The sequence below is a fragment of the Sturnus vulgaris genome, chromosome 1 (assembly GCF_052056855.1).
Source record: "Sturnus vulgaris isolate bStuVul1 chromosome 1, bStuVul1.hap1, whole genome shotgun sequence".
Taxonomy (NCBI): domain Eukaryota; kingdom Metazoa; phylum Chordata; class Aves; order Passeriformes; family Sturnidae; genus Sturnus; species Sturnus vulgaris.
Genome location: NC_142243.1, coordinates 117091089 through 117098542, shown reverse-complemented (window position 1 = coordinate 117098542; position 7454 = coordinate 117091089). Strand labels below are relative to the sequence as shown.

General features: G+C 38.0%; 1 long non-coding RNA gene across 1 annotated transcript; it reads right to left on the bottom strand.

The window, feature by feature from the left end:
• Positions 1 to 249: 249 nt before the first annotated feature.
• LOC148225441 (uncharacterized) lies at positions 250 to 5981 on the bottom strand. Its single transcript, XR_015807328.1, has 2 exons — positions 769 to 5981; positions 250 to 637 (listed from the first exon to the last, which is right to left on the bottom strand). It is a non-coding gene; the product is annotated as an uncharacterized LOC148225441 (long non-coding RNA).
• Between the last annotated feature and the right edge of the window lie 1473 nt (positions 5982 to 7454).

Here is a 7454-nt window from a genome sequence, read left to right as displayed (position 1 = left end):
GCAAATTTAAGGTGAAAAGGGCTGCTTGAATTTCAGGAAAATATTAAAACTATCTTTTAATAGAGGCAAAACAAAAATTGTTGCTTTCAGGGTAAAAGTGAAATTGAATATTCATGGCATTAGCTACTTGGAAAAGCTGCAGTACTTGTAAGAAATAGCAGAGTGGAAATGATACTATTCAGGTTTGAGGTAAACATTAGCAATGTGATGCAGGTTCTATAATGATTATGAAGGTTCACAGATTAGATCTTTTGACTTTGAAGGAGGAAGAAAATTTTAATTCATTTTGCCAAAAGGAGAATCAGGGGAAGGTGGCTGGGTAGAGACTGCTGGGAGAAGTGAGGGCAGTGGTGCCTGGGACCCCCGGGTGAGCCAGTGGAGCTCTGGGGACTGGGTGACAGCTGCTGCAGTGTGCTTCCATGCAGATGGGAAGATGACATCCTGGGCATGTCATCCATGTACACAGCTCTAGCAATGCTCCGTGCAGGCTGTGCTGCTTTTTGCCTGTGCTGCCGATGAAGAATGTTTTCTGAAGGCTCCCAGGTGCTTCAGTGAATATTCCCATGGGTCCCCATTTTCCCAGTGTCTCTCTCTGGTTTTCTAGCATGGAAAAAGGTTCCCATAATCCTCACTGTTCCTAAGACATAAATGAATGGAGTAGTTAATAAAGACATCTGATCCTGCATGAGGCTGTATTTCCAGAGCAGAATGACATTCCCTCACATATTACATAAAGAGACATTAAAATAATACATGAAAGTCTCTGACCTGTTTGGAGGTTTGAGGTCTTTCCAAATACAGCTTTGACTAGACATCCTGAAGAAATGCTTAGGGTTCTGCTGTACACATTAAAAATCCAGACAAGCAAGAAAACTCCAGGCTGGTGGCCTAGGAAAAATCAATGTTATACTGGCTTGTGTGGGGGGACAAATAAGCCCTTACCTTACACTTTGACCCTTGATTTCTTGTACCATTACCCTTGTTTAGGCTTTGGTGCAATGTTATCTGCTGCAGCGAAACATCACAAGGCTTCAGATGAAGGATAGTCTAATGTTTGTAATGAGTCACAGTTTGAGCATGAAGTGCAGGGCTTTGCAGAGAAGTTCAGGCTTAGATACATGATTCCTTTAGGATTTCTCATCCCAAAGCAATGAGGGGAAGAAAATTTCCTTAGCCTTCAAAGATCTAGGATCTGTACCCTCAAGGGTTTTTTACCATTTTCTGATTTGTTTAAAGGAAAACCCAGAATTACTGTGTTAGATACCTACCCATCTGCAGTTCCTCTAACACTGAAATGTAAAAACATGCAATTGTTAAAAGTTTTTTTATAAAAGGACTAATCAAACCTTGTTTTTTTGGGATGCCAGCAGCTGACACTGTGGCAGTAGCATGATGGATGAGGAAGAAATGTGGTGCTTTCTGATAACAGTGTTTACAAATAAGATACCTTCCTTTTTTACAAGATTATCTTCAGAGAAGGGCAAATAGAGGATTAAATTACTTCAAGACGCACAAGAAGGTGAATTAAAAGTGCCAGATCTTCTGTACTGCTGAGGGAAAGCATCTCTCTTGCTTTGAGGCCCAGGGATGCCAAATGAAATTGATGTAACGTCTCCTGATGGCAGAGCGGTGCTGTTTAAAGAAAGACCCACAAATCCAGCCAAAAGCAACACATCACCTATAAACTGAATCTAGAGGACTGATCCTAGCAAATCAGAGGTTGGAATATTTTTTGTCAATTTTTAAGAGGCATAGATTGATCTTCCTTTTTTTTTTTTTTTTTGGTCTTTTTTGCCTATAGTAGGAATTTGTAAGTTTACACAACTTTAATAGTTTGTTTCTTTATTAGTGGGAGAAATAGGTAGAGATTATTCTTTAAGAAAGCAGTCACAACTGGATGGGCATCTGTGAGAAAAGCAAAATTTTTTTGATGCTTTCTAGGTCTGAATATCACAACCACAATAGTAGGAAATTCCCATGAAGTTATGAAACTAATAAAAAAAAAGCTGTTGCTTTGAAATATTGTTTTCCAAATTAGGAAAGAGTCATCTGTGACAGGAAATATGTGCCAAAAGACAACTGATTAAATTGACTTTGATTTTTATTTTTTCATTATTCATGAGAAGCCTTATCTTTAGTAAGAATGGTTTCTATTAGTGTCTTGCTGAGAGAAACCTTTGACTGTTCTAAGATCTGTAATACCATGGACAAGGTTGTCTGTTAACTGATATGGAGTGTTCTGCAAGAATTCAAGCAGCCCTGGATATTAAACACACTGTGGGAGATGTTGCAAGATCATGCAGCTTGGTCAGAAAAATGGTGCAGCAGCCTTTCTCCAGCATTTAAAAATAATAAAAGGAACCAACAACCACCTACAAAGAAATAGAGGTTTCAAAATAAAAATACTGTTGATGCCTTTTGGAATTTTATTAAAGCTATCTGTTTTACCTAATTTAAATATTTAACTTTTCAAAAATTAAAAAAATAAAAATCTAATCTTGTCTCTGGAAAAGAATTTTAAATTTGCTCCAACTATGTTCTTAAAAATCATCCTGCACATCTGATACTTGAAGAAAGGTGTTGAAAGAGGAAAAAAAAAAAAAAAAAGAGGGGAAAAAAGCTGATGATAATTTATCTTGGGAAAAATAAAACAGTCATGTAAAAAACTCTTGGCATTATGTTGTGAGACTAAACAAGTGTACATTCATTATAATGATCTTAAACATCTAGATAACTATTTTGGGAACTAACCCTTTAGAGCTGTCTTCCACTACACCATGATTAGATGAAGTGCCTTCAGAAACAAAAACAACCATTGAGCAGTGAACATTAGCTAGAATTTATGTCCTTAAGAGTAATCTTTGTGGTGACAAAGTGTCTCAATTATGGATAAAGATTCGTTTAATTTTAGTAATTAAATAGAAGTCCTCGTGTTTAAAAGTAAATTGTGAAAAACATGAATAATAGTTTTTTTCTTTAGACTGATCTACAGTGTTAAATAAAGGTTTTAGAATAATTGTCTTCAGCCAGCACGAGGAATTCTTCCATCTGCTAGAAAAGCAAGGGATAACTTCTCTTGCTGCTGTTCTTATGAGTATTTTCATACTTATGTATTTTTAATTTTATAGCGTTTAAGTCAGAAAACTGGTTAGGTCAGTTAATTTGGCCTTAGTTTGGCACTCTACAGGCCATTATATTTTTTCTCTATTAGGGCAGAACTGAACTCAACTCACCTAAATAAAAATAGCTTAAAACATGAGTCTGTCTTCCATAAGGACACTCGGTCTTGATGTCAAGCTTCCCACTAATTCATAAGTATTTGTAACAGTGGTTAATCCTACATTCTAAAAATAAGAACAAAAAAAAGTATTCCTGACTTCTAGATCCAATGCACGTGGCTTATTTTCCAGCTGGTGTTTTAGTTTTGCTGGTTGCTGGCCCAGGGTACTTTAGAGAGGGCCTGGAGGGTATGTTGTACTCAAAAAATGGTTGAGTGATCCTGTGTCTGCTGGCCTACGGAGAGCAGGAGAGCATATTCCCTTCCTGAAGGTCTTTGTATCTTATTCTTGGTTTTTGACTGGCTTGTACAGATTGATCTCTAGAAGTATGTAAGGTGTTGGTTGTTATGTTTGGGGTTTTTTTTCTGTCTGTGGAAATCTATGATACTTTTACAAAAATCTACCAGCCAGACTATTACTCTAACCAGATGCACCTCCAAGGGCAGAGACTCCCCTCTCTCAGGAGGGACATGTGGTCCAGTTCCTGTGTCTGCTGTGTGTGTCTTTGCCCGTGCTCCTCGGGTGTTTGTACAGCCTCCAGCTCTGTGACTAGAAGTCCTAGAGCTGACTGCCAGTCCTGAGGGTGGATTTCAAACTATTTCTAGGTCTCTAGGGCAGATCTTCATTGATTGCCAGGGGAGAAAATAGCTGAAAGTGCTCTCATTGTGTTGAATGTGTAGACATCATACTGAAGTATTTATTTAGAAATGTTAGAAATTAGAATATTTTTAAAATTAGTCTCTATTATATTCAAAACCAGAACTGATATATTGAGCAAATTGAATACTGACAAAAAGTGACTCTAAGTTTCAGTGCTCACATGACTGACAAATCTCCCAGGAGATGGTTTCCTCCAAGTCCCATTAGATGTGATGGCAAAATGATTTATCAGTCTCTTCATGCTGGCCTCCTTGAAATGTGATGAACATGATAAGCTGGGTTTATTGTTTGGATTTTCTTCCTCTTATATTTGAAGCTATATTTAGCCTTTTGATCTTTCTCTGATCTGCTTTTGTTAAGTAAAATGATTACCTAATTATTTTGATAGTATAGGTAATATTCAGGATTCATTTAAACACAGATGACGAGCTTTTTGACAGCCAATGAACGGCAAAGCTTCCCACACCTTAGGATTTGAGCCTTATTGGAACACCATGCCAATGCTGGGAAGGAGCAGTTGAGTGGGAGGTAGTGTGCTCCTCCTCTGTGAGCATCTTTGCAGCTGCTGCAGATGCCAGATGTGCTGAGATCTCCAAACAGGCTACATCTCCTGTGACTCTCATGCTGTGGGAGGTGGAAAACATCTAGTACAGTGTGAGAGGTTCCTAGAACCCATGAAAGATAATATATATGCCTTAAAAAAATAAGTTTTCTCAGATATTAATCCATCCAGAGAATTTGTCACTGGGGTAGCAACAGCCCTATTTAGCAAGATATAAACTTCCCTTTTTCCTAAACATCATGGGAGTTATGGAATTTGCAGCTTAAACAGCTGAAAGGAACAGCTGAGGTATTTGAGGAACTGCATTGCATAGACAAGTAGGGTCATAACTTATTAAAACATTTGCAAAACACATTCCAGTGAGATGAAGTTAAACCATTAGAGCATCTTCCCACGTAAGAAAGACATTGCAGAGCAGAATGGGTAATCATGGAAATAGGCTGCTCAGACACATTCCTCGGATTGTTGAACCCGCTTTTGGTACCTCTGAGCTCGCTATCACTAGCTTTTAGGGCAAATTCAATTGGTATTACAGGAAGTGTGATGCTGGAGCTTATGTAAGAATTTTTTCCCCCTTACCACGCTGTATTTCTAAGCTGTATGTGGTTGTAGGCTGCCTTGAAAGCATATGTTTTGGTCAGAAATAGAGCAGTGTGCAGCATACACTTCCTGAACATCCTGCATATAAATAGCACAGGTGGGAAAGATGAACTCAGTTGTCCTCTAATTCAATGGCAGCTTGAAAACTGGTCTGGCTGTCCTAGTGCAGTGATGTAATATTTGCAATGGTAAGCAGAAGTAGAGCTAGAGATTTCAAGATAGTGCACGGAGCCCCAAGGCTGCTTCCCTGTGCCCCATCCAATGCCCAGTCAGTGCAGCAGCATGGTCATGTCTCTCTGCCCTTCCATCCCTGTTAGCTATGGCATTCTGAGGGGCTGGAGCACTGGATGGTGTATCCTCCAAAGAGGCGGAACAGGGGGGAAGATTCTCTTCATCACTTCCTAAGAAAATTGTGCAGCTACATGTAGTGAAAGTGCCTGTCCTGTAGTGGCAAATGGCAAATGCAATGTTCACATTGCAGAAATATGCCCTGTTGGTGAAGATGAAAGTGAGAAGTTCTCTCTGCAGTTATCAGAGGTCTTCAGTGAGCTGGAAACACAAATCTCTTCAGAAAGATGCAGGCACTGTTCTGAGGGCATGTTAGAGAGATTTTGTTTATTTGTCTTGTGTCACAAAGTTGTTGTGAATATTAAATGATATTCACTGTCATACACAGAATATATTCAGACTCTATACTCTTCACAATTAACCATTTAACCACATTAAATTTATTTAATCACCTCACTTCCTAACTGCAGAATTCAAGTGCATCATCATCGCTTGAATGTTTAGTTGAATAATGCTTGTACACAATAATGAGTAAAATCTGAAAATAAATCAATGAACACTGTTACTGGAAGTGAACAAAAAGGCAAAGATCCTGGTTGTCATTGGCCAGCTCCTTAAGACGTGCAGAGTTAGGATTAGTTACTCTTAAATCAGCAATACACTTCTGCAAGGCTAGGTGCTGATAAACGTCACATGTTGTTGTATTAAGTGTAAAAAATTGATTGTTTTTCTGGCTCTAAGGCTAATTGCTATTAGGCCAAATGAGCTATCAAGGTGATATGATAAAGACCGTGTTGAATATTTATACAGAATTAAATTAAATACGCATGTGCCACTTGCTCTACAAAGAACATAAGGGAAAATATGACTAACACATAGGAGGAAAGATTAGTTTACTTGTCAGTTCATGATCATGATATAGATGGAATTTCCTTCCATAAAAACAGCATGACAAAGAGTTTGTGAATATTTTCATCAGTAGCTAATGTTTCCATTCCCAGAGGAGAGCTCTAGGCCCACAAACAAGAACGGCTTCTACATTTAAGATTCAAGGGAATGTCATCACAAAATGTAAACTGTCTGTAAGAAACTTCCAGCTTTGATTGTTTTACCTCAATAGAGACAAGTGCATCCCAGCTGTGAAGGGCTTCACAGCACAGGCCTGACCCATATTTACAAAAGTGTTTGGCTAATACAGCATTTTGTTACATTGGAAATATATGCTGGGCTCCACTGATAGCAAAGAGTTTGTAGGTGAAGGGCAGTATTTTGTTTCCATTTTGTTATCATTTTCACGTGAAACGTGCAGCTTCTACACTGCTACGAGTGTGAGGACAACTTTTCAGAGAAAGGCATAATGAACTTTTATGCATTTACTGTCTGACATTTAGGTATTTTCCTAAATATAATAGATTCAAATATAAGTTAGTAAGTAACACATAGGTGCAACGTTTTGATTTTGGCTGTGTCATAAAAATAATTGACCTGGTTTAATAGTTTAAACTAATTCTCTCCTAGAATTATGATGGTTTTCATAAGTAAATGTGGATTAGTTTATTACAATCTGACTTTGAAGCTTTGTGTAAACTGTTTATGCACTAAGGTGGTTTGAAATACCATTATCTGTTAGCTTCTGCCAAAACGATACCTGTGTATTATTTTGATCATCCTTGTGTATTTTTCTTAGGCTTTTTATCCCTTCCTGTTGAAACTGGGAGGGATAGGCAAATAAAATTAGAAGAAATTCACCCAAATATGGGTAATAAACAGTGGTGCAGTAGATCTGCAGAAACTAGCACATAAGTGAGAGTAGCCCTGAGGGAAAATGAAGGAGAAGGGTGCAGGTAAAATTGGAACAATATTCTTAAATGTGGATACTTACCAGAATGAGTTAGAGATGACATAGGTGGGGGGATAGTTTTACAAAATGTATTATGGGAAAAGGCTGGCAGCTTTCAGAATGTGATAATGAGAAAATCAGCAAGTTTCTATAAAGAGAAAATATCCACAACCATCTAGAAATATTTTTATTTTCAGTTGAGTGCTATGACATCTTTTCCACAGAA